The sequence below is a fragment of the Microtus ochrogaster genome, assembly GCF_000317375.1.
Source record: "Microtus ochrogaster isolate Prairie Vole_2 chromosome 14 unlocalized genomic scaffold, MicOch1.0 chr14_random_2, whole genome shotgun sequence".
In the NCBI taxonomy this organism is placed as follows: domain Eukaryota; kingdom Metazoa; phylum Chordata; class Mammalia; order Rodentia; family Cricetidae; genus Microtus; species Microtus ochrogaster.
Window position 1 is genome coordinate 14566668 of NW_004949097.1, and position 15616 is coordinate 14582283.

At 46.1% G+C, this 15616-nt stretch overlaps 1 protein-coding gene across 2 annotated transcripts in view; it reads left to right on the forward strand.

Moving 5' to 3' along the window:
- The first annotated feature begins 1065 nt into the window (after positions 1–1065).
- Positions 1066–15616, forward strand: part of Far2 (fatty acyl-CoA reductase 2) — a 115863-nt gene continuing 101312 nt past the window's right edge. The window contains exon 1 of one of the 2 annotated variants that reach the window (XM_013352786.2): positions 1066–1576. The gene's annotated coding sequence lies outside the window, so the exon portion shown is untranslated. Of the gene's footprint in view, positions 1577–1604; positions 2224–15616 lie in introns of those variants that run through there. The other variant, XM_026787938.1, reaches the window with a different exon arrangement.

A 15616-nucleotide genomic window follows, 5' to 3' on the forward strand; every position in this document is an offset into this window, starting at 1 on the left:
TGTGTTATCTATGTGATTAGAGATTTCTGCATTTTGTATTTATTTTTGCAACACTCTGAGTTGAACCTAGGGCCTCATGTGTGGTAGGCAAGAGCCTGGACTACTCCTGAGCTACCTTCTCAGCCCATTTTTTACTTTTTGAGACAGGATCTTCACGTTTTTAGCTAGGCTGTCCATGAACTCTTCAGGTGGCCCAGGCAGGCCTTGAACTTGCCACCCTGCTGGCCCAGCATACTAAGGAGCTGGAGTTGCAGGTGAGAGATTTACAAACCTTGTTACCATCCTTTTCCTGCACCATTTAAAGTACAGTTACAGGATTTGGGTCTGAGGAGACATTCAGATCTTTTTTTTAAAGTGGTGTGTGTGTGTAACTGTGAGTTTGTCTGTCTGATCCTTCTCATTTCTTTCTCTTGCTTTCACACAGTCACCTGTGCAAAACTGTTACACTTCTCTTAACACACTCAATTAAGCAGTTCAGAAGCAGAGAATTCAAGAGTGAATTTTTTGATAGATGAAGATGCTCACTTCATTGACTTTGACTTTCCATGATTCAAAATTGGTGTCTTTAAGTGCTTGCTATCCTTCATAATAAGAACGAGAGTAACTTTGTATTCTTTCCCGTTTTCTTAACTGGCTGTAAATTTGGAAGACTACCTTCCACATTGTGCAGAGAACTGAGGTGGGCGTTGGCCGTTTTTCCTCTCTCCCTGGTTGGGAGGGAATTCTGTTTCTGCCTGTCCATCATTCTCCGACTTCCTGGGCAGCTGTGGGGTTTCTGTCTAAGATTTATCAATAACTAAATATAAATAAAATAAAAAAATAAAAGCTACCAAGAGGAGAAAGAAAACATTTTCTAGGGAAATGCCAGAGATTGCCTCTGCCTGCTTCTCCCACAACCTGGCATCTCTGATCCCTGCCCACCAGATTGCTAACATGAAGATCATGGTTTCTGCTTTTCAGACCCGACCCAGGGAGAAGGAAACCAAGCCCCAGCCCTCCCTGCTCCCCTAACCTCCGCCCGCCTCCCCGCGCAACTACAGCCCCCAGGCTGCTTAAAAGCCCCTGCAGCGCTTCTCTCTAGCCTCCATCCACCTGGAGTGCGGTGCGGAAGAGCCAGAAAAGTAGGATCTGGAGCGCATTTTGCCAGTGCAACGGGGAGTGATTGTTCCTGCAATGAATCAAATCTGACTCCTTCTCTCGCTTCCCCTCCCTCCTTCCTTAGCTTTTCCAGACAGGGGCGCCCTCCCAGCTAACTTTCCCCTCACCCAACGATGCAACCAAGGGGGAACCACCCGAAGCCTAGGCGATGCCATCTTCAGGGCCTGCGCGCCCGAGGCCCCTGCACTGCTCCCGCCCTGGGCAGAGGCCGCGGCTGGGCGCCCAGCGGCGACCAGGAAGGTCGGAGGAAGGGTGCGCTCCTCCCGCCCCACACCCAGTCTCTGAGCCGGATATATAGAGTCACGTTTGGGAGCCCCGAGAGCAGCGGCGCGGTTCAGAACAGCTTGAGAGCCTCCAGCATCCCTGGGAGGACCCTGACCACCAGCCGGCCGGCGAGCCACCGTCACTGAAGCAGCAGGTACCCAGAAGCGGGCGGGGAGGCTAGGAGGCTGGGCTGGGGAACTTGAGGACTGTAGCTGCACAGTAGGCGGGTGCCAACCGAGAAGCGGTAGCCCTGCCGGATCCCTGGTCGCTCACCATCCTTCCCGGTTCTGTAGGCGCAGGGCATCTCTTGAGTCGAGCAAGCAGTGGAGAACGGGGAAGGGCTGATCAAGGTGAACATGGGGTCCTCTCCAAGGGACAGAGGCATCTGACTGGTCCCACCCAAGTCTTTCTGGTCCAGGTACTGTTGGATTTCCAGGCCACGTGTGCTATGGTCCCCTTTCTTGTCTTCACTCGCCCCACCCGAGGCTGTAAACACTGAGACCCTCCCACTCAGAGACTCTTCAGGGTCAAGCACTCCAGGCTGAAAAGGGCTTGGGTGGCCAAGTAGGGTTTGTACCCAGTCAGAAGTTTCTCATTTCCCTGGGGTGACTTGGGCATCCTGAAGAGAAAAAGGGGGCAGATGCCAGGGCCTCCAGCTAGGACAAGCAGCTTAAGGAAGGCTCCAGCGGGTGACAGCACCTCCAGGCAATTGCAGTGGGAAAAATTCAAGCCCAACCTAGGAATGCCTTTTACAGAACTGCCAGGCTCCTGACCCCGGTCTCCTTCCTGTCTCCTTACAGGGTAAGATTATGAACATTTCTTGTCCTTTATACATCATTTACCAAGTGTTGAGACCATGATTATATCTTTATCTGTGAGACTCTGGCTTCCCTTTAAATCTTGTTGAGTGTTCCATTGTGTGTAAGCAAGGGAGCAGGGAACTCAAGAGAATTGTGTGTTCCTGCTTGTTTAAGGCTACACCCAGAGTTTGACATTGAACATGGAAATGTGAGACTCAGCCTGCAGTTCCACACCTTGTCTCTCTGCATCTCCATTTATCTGAGCTGGATATTTGATATGGGGCCACAGTCCCTCTAAGGCATAAAGTAGGGCAAAGAAATTAGATAAAATGTAAGGCGACTAATAATTTGTACGGGTCGTCAGTCTCAGCAAACTTCACATCTGAGGGAGCTGGACTGTCTAGAGATGGCCAAGAGGTTTCTCCTCACCAGGCTTCAAGGACAGTGATTTCATTCTTCTTGTTTCTGAGAGCCCGTGTCTCTACTTTACCCTCCCTTTATTTGCTTAATTTCTGTCTTGAGAGATTCCTCCTCACTGCAAATGCTAACGTTGGGCTGCAATAGTCTGTCAGGTAGATAGCGGCAGCTCACCGTGAACTGGTCAGTATCAACAGGACTAGGGGAGTATAAGAGATGATAAACTCCCCCAAGGAACCAAAATGTAACACAGCTGTTGAAGAGAGGCTGTTTCAAAGGGCTGAGAAGTCCACAGCTCATCTGTGGGCATCACTTTGAGGTTTATCAAGAATACAGACTTCTTGGGGACTGCAGAGATGGCTGAGTGGTCATGAGAACTTGCTGCTTGCCTAGTCAGGGTTTCTATTGCTGCAAGGAGACACCATGACCATAGCAACTCTTAGGAAAGGGAAGCATTTCATTGGGGCTGGCTTACAGGTTCGGAGCCCATTATTGTCGTGGCAGAAAGCAGGGCAGCGTGCAGGCAGCCGAGAGTTCTACGTCTGGATCAGTGGACCATAGAAAGAGTGACACTGGCCTGGCTTGAGCATTTGAAACCCCAAAGCCCACAACTGGTGACACACTTCCTCCAGCAAGGCTGCACCTCCTGATGCCACTCCCTAAGGATTCAAATACGAGTCTGTGGCAGCCATTCTTACCCAAATCACCACACTGCTCTTGCCGAGAATCTGAACTTGCAGTTCCCAGCATGCACATGGTAGCTGACAACCATCTATAACTCCAGTTGTGGGGTATCAGATGCCCTCTTCTGGCCTACCTGAACTCCTGACATTATTGCAGCACACATATGTGCATGCAGGCAGAATACTTATACGTGCAATATAAGTAAAGTTAAATAAATAAAATTAAAGTGTTAAAAAAAAAAGAATACAGGTACCCTGATCAAAATCATCATTCTGCTTCTCTTGAAGATCCATTTAACACTTCTTTCTGGTAACATTTGGTCAGTCATAAGAATTCATTGTTTCAGCCGGGAGATGGTGGTGCACTCCTTTAATCCCAGCACTCGGGAGGCAGAGGCAGGCGGATCTCTGTGAGTTCGAGACCAGCCTGATCTATAAGAGCTAGTTCCAGGACAGGCTCCAAAGCCACAGAGAAACCCTGTCTCGAAAAACCAAAAAAAAAAAAAAAAAGAATTCATTGTTTCAATTTATTCATTCCTCCATTCATTTTTGGTAGGGTCTTGTGTAGCCCAGACTGGCACTGAACTTGCTCTGTAGCTGAAAATGACTTTGAATATATAACCGTCTTGCTTCTACATCCAGAGTGTTGAAATTATAGGCATGTAACACACACCCAGCTTATGCAGTGCTAGGGGTGAATTCAGGGCATCCGTGTGCTAGGCAGGCCCTCTTCCAGCTGAACTCAGTCTCCAGCTCCAAAGGGATCACAAGTGCCGTCTCAGAGGATCACACCAGAGCCTGCCAACCTGCTTGCTCCTGCCAGCACGTCGATGCTGTGGGCTCTGTGGGAACATGCGCTAGTGGCAAGGACACAGTCTTCAAGTTTTGTTTTGTTCAGAGACCACTCTGGGTATCTAATAAAACGTTATAAAATACAAAACCAAACACACTCTTAGAAGGTCACAGCCCAAGGTGAGAAAAGGTGAAGCCCAAACGTCCATATTACATATATCCAGACACTCTTCATGGGACCAGTTTTGTGGAATTCAGACTCAAGAGTTGAGCTGAGCCCCACATCTAGAAGGCCACTTGGCTTAACCTTGGAGCTGTCACTACTGTCTTAACAAGAGGCTTCCTGTCTTCATTTTGCACTGGGTTTTCATTGTACCCTGATCCCAGCTCAATAGCCCCTTTCTAGAGATCACTGGGTATGTCTTCTCGCAGCAACCCTAATTCAAGTTACTTTCCTGTAAGGGCTAACATTAACCCATAGGCCCCACTTGCCCACGGACCAGAAACGTTCTGGGACACTGGGATCTATGGTGCTTGTGAAATCACAAGTCACGTGTTTTCACTTCAGTACCAAGGTTGTCTGCCCCAACTGCATAGGAAGTGCTTGACCATGCTTGGGTAGAAAATGTGTAGACAGGAAGTATGTCAAGCTGTATGCTAACCCCTTCCCCATTGGATGAAGGCGGGAAGTAAAAAGTGGGGGTTCACCTTTATGAGCGCCTGACTGACCTAAATTTGGGGCTATTTCTTTAGGAATCCTAGGTATAGACCTTTCTGGCCAGTACTAAATAAAGCTTGCTTCAGTTAGGTCATTGTGGAACTGGTCTTTCTCCTCACAGTTCTCGAGTTTAACATTTCCCACCACAGACTTTGAATTTAGCTGCGTCCTTGGATGTCTTTGATTACATCCTTAAGCTTCTCTTTTATCTCTCTCTCTCTCTTTTTTTACTGGCATGAGCATGACAAATTATTTATCTTAAAGGTACTTGTATTATCTCTGGGGGGGGGGAGATAATTAAGCCATGCATGGTGGCACATGCTAGTCACCCCAGCGCTCAGGAGGTGGAGGCAGTGGTTTAAAGTTAATCCTCAGCTATACACAAAGATCTGGACCAACCTGGCTGGCTAGGAACCTGCCTTGATTGAAGGGAGAGAGATAATAGTTGCAGACAGGCCCATTAACCTTGAGCCTTTATTAACCTCATGTTAATAAATACAGTATGAATGGGAACTGTTCACTACATTTTTTATAAGTAGGAATATTGATCAAGCTCCTTTAGGGGATTTTGCAAACTTTAGACCTCTTATATTTTAGTAATAAGAAAATCAAACGAAAAGTGGCTGAGTAGTAGGGCTTGATATTTTAAATATTGGCTAAATATTATATGCGCAAGCCTGGAATTGCCCGCTGAATGTACGGGTAACTTCTTGGATGAAGCTAAGATGAACTAATGCTTGAGCCATCCTCAGAAAGAGCAGAGACTGCGCAGTGAGTCACTGGGAACAGTTTCTCTAGTTTTTTATTTTTTATTGAGCGATACATTTTTCTCCACTCCCCTCTCTTCTTTCCCCCTTTCCTGTCTACCTTCTCCCATGACCCCCACACTCCCAATTTACTCGGGAGATCTTGTCTTTTTCTCCTTCCTATTGTAGATCCATGGCCGTCTCTCTTAGGGTCCTCTTTGTTGCCTAGGTTCTCTGGGGTTGTGAATTGTAGGTTGCTTTTTCTTTGCTTTATGTCTGAAAGCCACTTATGAGTGAGTACATACAATATTTGTCTTTTCTGGGTCTGGGTTACCTCACTCAATATGATGTTTTCTAGATCCATCCATTTGCCTGCAAATTTCAAGATGTCATTATTTTTTACTGTTGTGTGGTGCTCCCATTTTTCTTTAGTTGTGTTTGCTGGGTCATTTAATTATCTAAGAGCTGGCCACCAGTTCAAGCCGGTTTTGCCCTCCTCAAGTTGTCCACTGTGACTCTCCTGTGTGTTAAGGAGGGACTGAGGAAAACTCCTCCCTAGACAGCTTGCCTCTGAGGTGGGACTTTTTAAATTTCTTCCCCAGAGCTTCCTGAAGCTTTGAGTCTGGTTTGGTGAGGACCATTGAGAGCTTTCCAGCCACAGACTCTGCTTAAGAAAGTAAATCTACACAAAGTCGATAAGGAAGAAGAAGTACCTGGAGGAATGAAGGATTAGAATCCAGGACTGTTCAGGGCGAGAGTGCTGTGAGGGAGAGGCGGAGAGAGCAAGGACTTGAGCCTGGAGCTCCATTTGCAAGACTAGATGGCAGGGGGGGAGGGGGGAATAGGGTAGAAGTTTGACATTAACTCTTCCATATGTGTTAAAGATTTCATTTGTGTATTTTTATTTTTAATGTTGTGTATGTGTGTGTGCATCTATGCATGTTCAGGTATACGAGTGCCAGTGGAAGCCAGAAGCATCAGAAACACCCTTGATCTGGTGGTTGTGAGCTGCCCTGTATGGGGGCTGAGAATCAAACTCAGCAACAGCAGTGCCTGCTCCTCTACTGAATCTTATTTCCAGTCCTGCTGAGTGCTTCAGTTCAAAGCAGTGGGGTTGCTACCACTGCATTCCCAGTGCCTACAAGAACAGAAAACAAAGCAGAACCAATGATGCCAGCTCTCTGAAAAGGGTACTGGCTGGGCAGATGAGGGTCTAAGAAAGAAAGGGGGAAAGTTTGCATTTCAGGCTCTTCTGCTGTTTAAATTATTTCTAAATCCACACTTGCATGCTACAATTTTTAAAGGTTATCACCATGACAGATATAGCTCCTGTTTTTCTGGCTCGAGCTTAGATGGGATGTGTTATAATTTCCTAAAATGGCAAAAAGTAGGGAAGAGAGAACTGAGCTTCATCAAAGGGTTTGTTCTAAAACACAGTTCACTCCCTCACTTAAAACCCTTCACTCCTTCCTCTCAACAGAAGTGCGCCCCAGACTGCTATCTGTGGGACAACAGTTCCTTGGAACATTAGCAGTCAAGTGGGAAAAAAGAGGGGGGAAGCTTTCTGGTGAGATAACTCTGAAAAAAATACTTGATTTAACCCACTTAAGTGGTTTTGCTACAAGGTTTCTCAGAGCCCACAATATCCTAATGAAGACTGAAAATCATCAAAGGTGAAGCAGGTCTCCTGTGATATTTCCTCAACCTATGACCTTCAAATGCTTCTGGTAGAGCATCTAACAGAGTCAGCATCCGAGAAATCACTGTGTGGGAAATCCTGTGGGAAGCTCCGTCCTATATTAACAGATTAGTCTTTAACATCCACCACTCTGTTAACTGTTAGATGCTCTCCACTCTCTAATGCATCTTCCTTGGGCAAAGCAAAGACGCCGGATCCTCTGTTAAAACGATGTGAAATTACTTGCACATGGATAAGCAGAACCTGGAGTCTGATTAGAAGGAAACTGTTTTCTTCCAGTGTTTGCTTTCAGCATCGGCTTTCCTGGTGAGGCTCTGCCAGACCCTACTGAAGTTCATTCGGTCTGTTGACGTTCCTAGGTGAGGGACTTACGGATGGTGCAGGGTCTTTTGTTTCTCGCGTTCATGTTTTCATCTTCTGGGCCTCATCTGAGATGTAAAGCAATGGCTTTCGAGTCTTTCCCCTCCCTTTCCCTATTATCCATAACTGGCGATGGGCTGCAGGCGGGAGTGTAGCCTGTGACTGCAGAACATTGCGGTGGAGACAGTTCTCAAAAGAGGTCCATGCAGCTCTGGACCCCCCCCCCCCAATCGATCATCTGTTCAAAACTCAAGGACTAAGCCAACAACAGTTCGGGGAGCACATGTGGTTCCTTACTCTGTATGTTTTACAAACCAGAAATGGTTCTTAGGGTTTTTTGGCAGTCAAATCACCAAGACCTTTCTGTGGCACGGGTAAACGGCATGAAGTTAGAGGTGATTCCAGATGAGGTCATCTGCGCATACTTGCTCCCACTCCACTCTGTTCTGGAGTGGTCGATCTTCAGAGGGTGAGAGCACAGGCCCTCAGGGAAGCTTGGCCAACCATCTTCAATATGCCCACCAAAGAGACCATAGTGAAAAGGCAGAGAAGTGAGAAAAAAGCAGAGACGAGAGAGGTCAAGAAATGTCCCCAAGTCCCTGGCGTGACGTTTAGGTTTAAAATGTCCCCAAGTCCTTGGCGTGATGTTTAGGTTTAAAATGTCCCCAAGTCCCTGGCGTGACGTTTAGGTTTAAAATGGAAGAAAGGAACCAAAGCTTAGAGAGCTCCAAGAAGGTGTGGTCCCACACGTCCTCACTGTCCCAGCTCCAGTGTCTCCTGTAAAGCTGTAAGAATTGTGTGAAGTCTTTCCTTGAGAGGCAAGTTCCTCTTCTGGCTGGCACCAGGCTTCACCCTTTTCCTTCACCCAGCGTGAGATTCCTAGGGAAATTCCAATTTCATGGAGACCATTGTTTGAATGGTCTGATGGCCAAGGGGTGGGGCACCAGGGTCTGTTCAGGACATCCGCATCCCTGCCAGGATGGTTCTAAGCCTGCACCTGACCCAGAGCAAAGGGTGCAACATATTTCTTTGTGTAGCCAACAGTGTAACTAGGTAAATAATGAACAGACTAGCCTTACTCTAATTGTCAGCATGGGGTTCATAGGGGCGCAGTTTCAGTTAAGGGTTACTGAGTTTTATTGGATGTGGCACCCTTAACCTCTGAGTAGAACAAAAGTATTCTCAAGCTGCAGTTGATACAATGTGTCCCGTATGACTTTTGGGCTTAACACTGCTTGATATTATTTTTTTTTTTTGCTGTTGTTGGTTCAGAAACAAGTTTTATTATGTTATTAATTATTATTATGTTTCACTTTTGAGATTATATTTTACATATGTATCATATAAATTCTTTTACATTTACATATTACTATAATAATTTTGAGAAATCATTTCCTCCTTCCATTTCCTCCTTGTAAACCCTCCCACATACCACTCCCTGTTATCTTTCAAATTTATGGCCTCCTTATATATTTATTAAAGATTTCCGTCTCTTCCCCGCCACCGCCTCCCATTTCCCTCCCCCTCCCCCAATCAAGTCCCCCTCCCTCCTCAGCCTGAAGAGCAATCAGGGTTCCCTGCCCTGTGGGAAGTCCAAGGAACCCCCACCTCCATCCAGGTCTAGTAAGTTGAGCATCCAAACTGCCTAGGCTCTTACCAAGCCAGTACGTTTCATTAACTGTTGTTATGTATACACATAACATACACACACACACACCCCTAAATATAATACAATCTGCTTAGTCTACATAATGTTACTTGTATGTATGTTTACAGGGTTGAGCATTCGGTATTGTGTAACCAGTTCTTGTGAACTTCCCTGGGGAAGAGTGTTCCTCCCGTCCTCAGCATTCCCTGGTTGCCCGCGGTTATCTTGAGGCGTCATGAGCTACCGCTGTTCATGTTAGCATACCTACAGGTGTACTCATTGCTCAGCTCATGTGTAGAGGGTGGAGTCATGTTGGTGAGAATTTACGACTGTAAGCTTCGGACATTCCTACGAGACACAATCTCAGTGAGCTGGATCTGACCTGAAAGCCTCCTCTCTGAGAACCAGCTGGCGTGGTACCAGAAGACACCATTTAAGCTTCCAAAGGAGGGAAGCAACCACATCCTTACCCATCTGTGGTGCCTCAAACCCATATCGATGACCAGCATGGCACACTAACCCTAATAGTGTAGTCGTGGCAAATTAGTGGAAACCACTATCTCTCTAATTGGATAAGACTTGCTCACCAAGAGGAAAATCACGCGTTGTCCTGGAGACCTAGCCAGCTACCCAGGCCTGGCGACGTCATGAATCTCGGAGGAGAATCCAGAAGCACTGCTCTACTAAACCAGCATAATCCCTAACTACATTCTAAATATTCTTCCCCATGCCCCCAGATAAATGCAATCCTCATCCATCACCAAGAATACTGTTTTGAGACGATCCCTATACAGCGGAACAGCATCCTGAAGTTGGGAAGGGTAGGCAAGGAATTGCTGGAATAATTGTCTCCTTATCCTCAATAGAACCTCTGTTAGGCCAGCAACTTCGCTGGAGAAAAACAGGATGACCGCAGGTGACAAAGCTGCTCTGAGAGCCAAGGGACCAGACACAGTCACTGGAAATGCCTTGCATTTTAGGTCGTCTTTCTTAATGGTGCACAGTTCATCACAGGTCACCAAAGTCAGCACAAACTCGGGTGTGTTGAGGTCAGGAAGACCATTAAATCATATCTGGCTCCAATACACTTACAACTACTTATGCACGCATGCCAGCAACGCATGACACTATAGTCAAGAAAACCTACAGGAATCTCCGGCGGTTTGAAGGTGTTAATTTCCCTCCACCAAAATGAGTGCTTTGCTTGTTTTACCAGCAACTTGTTCTTGCCAAAACTCTCTCCTTAGTGGAGTTATGCCACTGCCTCTTCCATTTTTTTCTCTTCTGCTATTTTGGTCCAGTCCAGTCCTGCCCCAGCAGCAATTATTCAAGTTACTGGGTATCTTTTAAGATCTCACAGGATTGTGTTTGGGTAAATTTAGGTCTCGGTTTCTCTTAGGATGGAACAACTACTTTTTTTATAAATTGAATTTTCATGAGTCCTTATTGCCCTGTCTCACACCCTCTTGCCTACAAGGCCCAGTGCTGACTGCACACAGCTCGTCTTAGTTAATAATATTCACAGCTCAAGCTGTAGATGGGCTGAGGGCCATATCTTATGTTTGGTACAATGCTCTTGTCTTATAGAAAAGAAATGCCTATCTATTTAACGTGTGCATGTGGAATACAACAGAAAACATGTGGATACAGAGGACGGGAGCACTCCATCCCGTTCAGCTATTTATTCTTTAGTAATATTCGCTGAATATTTACCAGGACTCAGAAGAGTTGCTTAGCTCTTAAACTGGCTGTAGCACCTGCTTTCAGGCTTTAGTGTCCTCTAATTTTGTGCATTGTTAGTCATGAGTCCAAAAACATAGAATACTGGCCAAACTTTACCAAATCTTCTTCATCCTCCCACCTAGCATGCATGAAGTCCTGGCTTTGAACCCTAGTGTTGCCCAAACTGTGGAGGACGAGATGGAGGCAGGGTCGGGAGTTCAAGGTCATTACTGGAGCCTACCCTTGGGATCCTCAAGACACTGTTTACAAATCATCAAGAGGACTTGATAGAAAGTGAGCTAAAAAGCAATATGAAAAATTCCACCGGGAAGGATTATCTTTTACCCAGAGCAGGCTCTGGTGGTTAATTTGCCTGGGCTTTGTCCTCTTACCTAGTCTTCCCCAGCCTCCTTTTTCTCCAAGCCTGACTGGTGAATACCTTGATTCTCCAGCTTCCCCTTCATATCTGCCTTTAAAGATAAGCACAGGAACCTCTGTTTCTATAAGCAATTGTCTGCTAATAGTGATAGGAAAAGTCAGAGAGGAAGGACAAAGTTAATGCCTGTGTGGGGAAGTCACAAAACTTCTGGAATGGTGTCTTTTGGTGTTGGCAGAGGGTGAGCACGCAGAAGTTGCCCAATGAGAGGTCAAAGGCAACTTTATCATCTGAAGTCAGCTGTCTAACTCTCTAGAGACTAAACAAAAATGAATCCTCTGCCGTAACAATCCTTTCCCATATGGGCATCTATCTCTGAGATACAGTGGAGTCCTTAGAAGCCTTCCCCTACAAGCTAGGGCACAACTGCTTCAGGAGCTTTGAGTGAACAGATGTGAGCTGGCCATACAATGCCACGGGAATATTTTCTCATCACTAGAGGCAGTTCGCTGGCTTGAAGTATATCCCACCTAGTTCCTGAAGTACAATCAACAATTGTCCGCGCTACCCTCTTCCTTCTCCATGCTATGATTTAGACAGCCAAAGCCTTGCATTTTAAAAGGCCGTGTCTTTTTTCCTGCTATGACTGAATCAGGGCAATCTCTTAAAGGAGCCATGCCTCTGCTTGCTTCTAGCAAACAGAGCCCATCCAAGAAAATGCCGCTAGCAAACCATGCTTCCCTCTGCTCTTTTGTGTCTAGAGTTAATTTTTAAGCTTTCTCGGGTTTTTATGTGGATATAGTTACCCACGTTGGTGCACCAATTGTTGTAGGAGAGGTCACTTGTTTGTCCCGCTGCCCAGAATCAAAATAATCACACAGAAATTGTATTAATTAAAACACTGTGTGGCCCATGAGCTCTAACTACTTATTGGCTAACTCTTACATCTTAATTTAACCCATTTCTAGTAATCTGTGTATCACCACGTGGCAGTGGCTTACCAGCAAAGATTCAGCATGTCTGACTCTGGTAGCTCCATGGTGTCTCTCTGGCTCTGCCCTTCTTTCTCCCAGCATTCAATTCTGACTTCCCTGCCTACCTAAGTTCTGCCCTAACAACAGGCCAAGGCAGTTTCTTTATTCATTAATGGTAATGACAGCACACAGAGGTAACTCCCCCAACAGTAGGGCAGTAAATCCATAAAGAATAGCTGTGTTTGCCTTCATTGATGATACCTACAGCCAGTTTCTGGTTTCCAAAGCCTCCCTCAAGATATGCCTTGGTTTTTTTCCTGCAAAGGGACATTTACACCAAAATCCCTGGCTAAATCCAGCTGTTTCTCCCTCTTCTTTTTCCTCTCACCTCTGCCCCTTCCCCACCCAGCTCTGGGTGACAATGAATTCTGTTCACACATCTTTTGTGGTGTGCTGTTGGTACCACACTGGCCATGAGTTTTTCAAACTCCCAAGCCAGCTCTCTGTGTTGAAAACCAGCTTTGCTAAAACTCGTAAATTCCGGGGTAGGAGTGTGAGGATTAGAATTATTAGGTAAAAGAAACAGATAAGAGACAGAAACAGGAAACAGCATCAGGAGGGAGATTCAGTATTCACAGTTCTTCACACGCTTATATACTTCACTTCAAAAGGGGAGGAGGGGGGGAGACAACAGGCTCATTAGCATGATACAAGGAATAGACTTGAATTTTCTGACCTTTGGTCCAGGTGGAGCAGATCTACTTCAACACTCTAAATGCTAATTAACCACACCCTAGGCCAGAATCTCTCCTCTGTAGGCGCCTGTTGTTAACAACTCTGAGAGGGCAAAAATAAGCTCAAACTCTCTAACCTCCAGACAAGGTGGAACGGGGTTCACATCTGTTTGTGCCCCAACACCTCAGTACAGGGAGAGGAGGCAGTAATTTATAAGCGGTCTTGAGTAGAGGCTCAAAAGGGAAGAAACGGGGGAGGATGGAGAGGATGCCAGGCTCAGCCAGCGGCTGAAGAATGCTGCAGATGGAGGCTATGGAGGAGGCGTGGTCAAGCTGCTTGACACCACCAAGTGTGGATAGAGTGAAGAAGGTGGAAGTCAGCATGAACTGATCATCCCTAACCATTGATGGGGAAGCAACAGCAAAGATTTAAGTGTGCTTCTCCCAAGGTAAAAGGCAGTGTTAGGAAATATTTCCTAACTGAGCCTCACCGCCAGCACAAAGAACTCCAATCAAACCAGATTAGATTGAATCAAAAATGCCCATGTTTAAGGGATGCCATGCTCTTGGGTGGCTGGGAGCATGGCGAGAGGAAGACAGAGGGAGAGCACACACAAAACCTGAAACCACGTGTTCCTTTTTCCGGTGTGAGCCTAAATACCCTGTGGGAGTGGTTCTGACCCTCCCCAGGGAGGGGTCAGTGCTTGGCAGGCTGGGAGTTGGAGTCCAAGCACTTGGAGGTCTGGGAATTGGAGTCCAAGCACCTGGCAATTCCTAGGCCAGGGGCTGGGGTGACACTTCCAACTCAATATAACATTCCAGACTCTTTGAATATAGGGGTGTTAGAAGGCTGGGGTCTCGCTTTTGACCAAACATCCCAGTGTCCTTGGATATAGGGGCATCCACTCAAATCTGGCTATTTCCTGTGAGGATGGAGCGATGTGGGAGACGGGAGAGCTGGGAGTTGGTGTGCTCACCTCAGCGAGAGGTGGGGCTGGGGCAGCATCTGGGTTGTTGTCATCCTGGAGTCCTCAGGCAGCTCTTTCTGGAGGGAGATGAGAAGGCAGGTGGTTAGGAGAAAAAATAGTTATTATTGGCCTATGAAATGGGGCTAGCCATGGGATGGGACACAATAGCAGATAAAACCAGATTTTAGTTGGCAGGTATTCTTGATCCACAAGAGTTGGTATCAATGGTGAAGTCCCAGGAGCTGGTGCAGGTCTTTGGCGTTGTCTGGGGAGTGCTTTGTGGTTTGGTCTTGGCCCAGGCAGCAGGAGTGACCTGTAAAATATGCTTGAAACTGGCTGGGGTTAGCAAAAGGCTCTGGAGACTGTTAGGTTTGTTTGTTGGTTTGTTTGACCAGACCTGATTTTTGATACAGCAGTCGAACTTTTCCAGGAACCTGTAAGAGAACTAGAAAAGATTTTCATCTTGGTGTCATAGCTAAAGGCTATTGCTTTAGGTTAAGACAATTAAAGGAATTGGGAACCATGGATTCTTTAAGATACACCTGAAACCTGTTAGGCACACCTGTCTGTATTTTAGCAGAAAACTTCATTAAATATCATGGATGACGTAATAAGTTAACAATACCTTAAATTGTCAAATGCCATTAGACAGATCTGGGAGGGATAAATGAGCAAAAATGAGACAGCGTTTTAGCGGTGCAGGCAATCCCAAATCCTCTTTTTGGTCCTTGAAGAACACCAGTCTTGGAAGCAGTGTTTGCCCGTTAGCTGCTGAGTACTGAGAGGCTCAAAGATTTTTCCTGTGTGTGTGGGGGGGAGATTTAGTCTACAGAACTAGGAGATCAATTCCCTAGAAGGCATCCAGGAAGTTGAAGACCTAGAAGGTAGCCTTTGCTGTGTGGGTTGCTCTGCCAAACCCAGAGGCAAGGCCTGAAGGCGGAAGGTCTTCTATCTTCTTGGAGGAGTTAAAGGGTGTTGCAGAAGCTGCATGTCTGTGTTAGAAGCTCTTGTTGTTAAAATGCCATGCCCTCAGATCTGTGAAGGCACTGAGAACTAGTACCATTACCTGCTATTTAAACTGGGCATTTAAGCTAAATTTAGATGTATATTTTATCCAATAAGTTACAGTTTACCAATGCTAGTAAATGCAAGAAGATTAAAAAGAATATTTTAATAAGTCAAAGAATCTTAAAATGAGCAGACATGCACACAGAAACATTTATAAAGTTACACAGACATACTGTGGCCACATTATCAGCTGACCAGCCCAAAATTTCAGTGTAGGCAGGCAGTAAACACCAGAAAAGCACAGAGGTGATCCCATTAAGGACCAGACTAGCAGACACTGCAAGAGGGAACAGAAACATAATAACGAAACATCCATACAGTTTTAAAGTGGAAGGACAGTGGGGAAAAAAAAGGATCTGTTGTAGAGAGTCAAACAGATAGGGCGGGGGGCCCAGAATGATCGCAGCATAGGAGGCAGAAGCCAGGAAGAGTGGAAGGACAGAGGGGAAACATATTTTTTTTTAAACCCAGAGTGAGAGAAATAGTAAA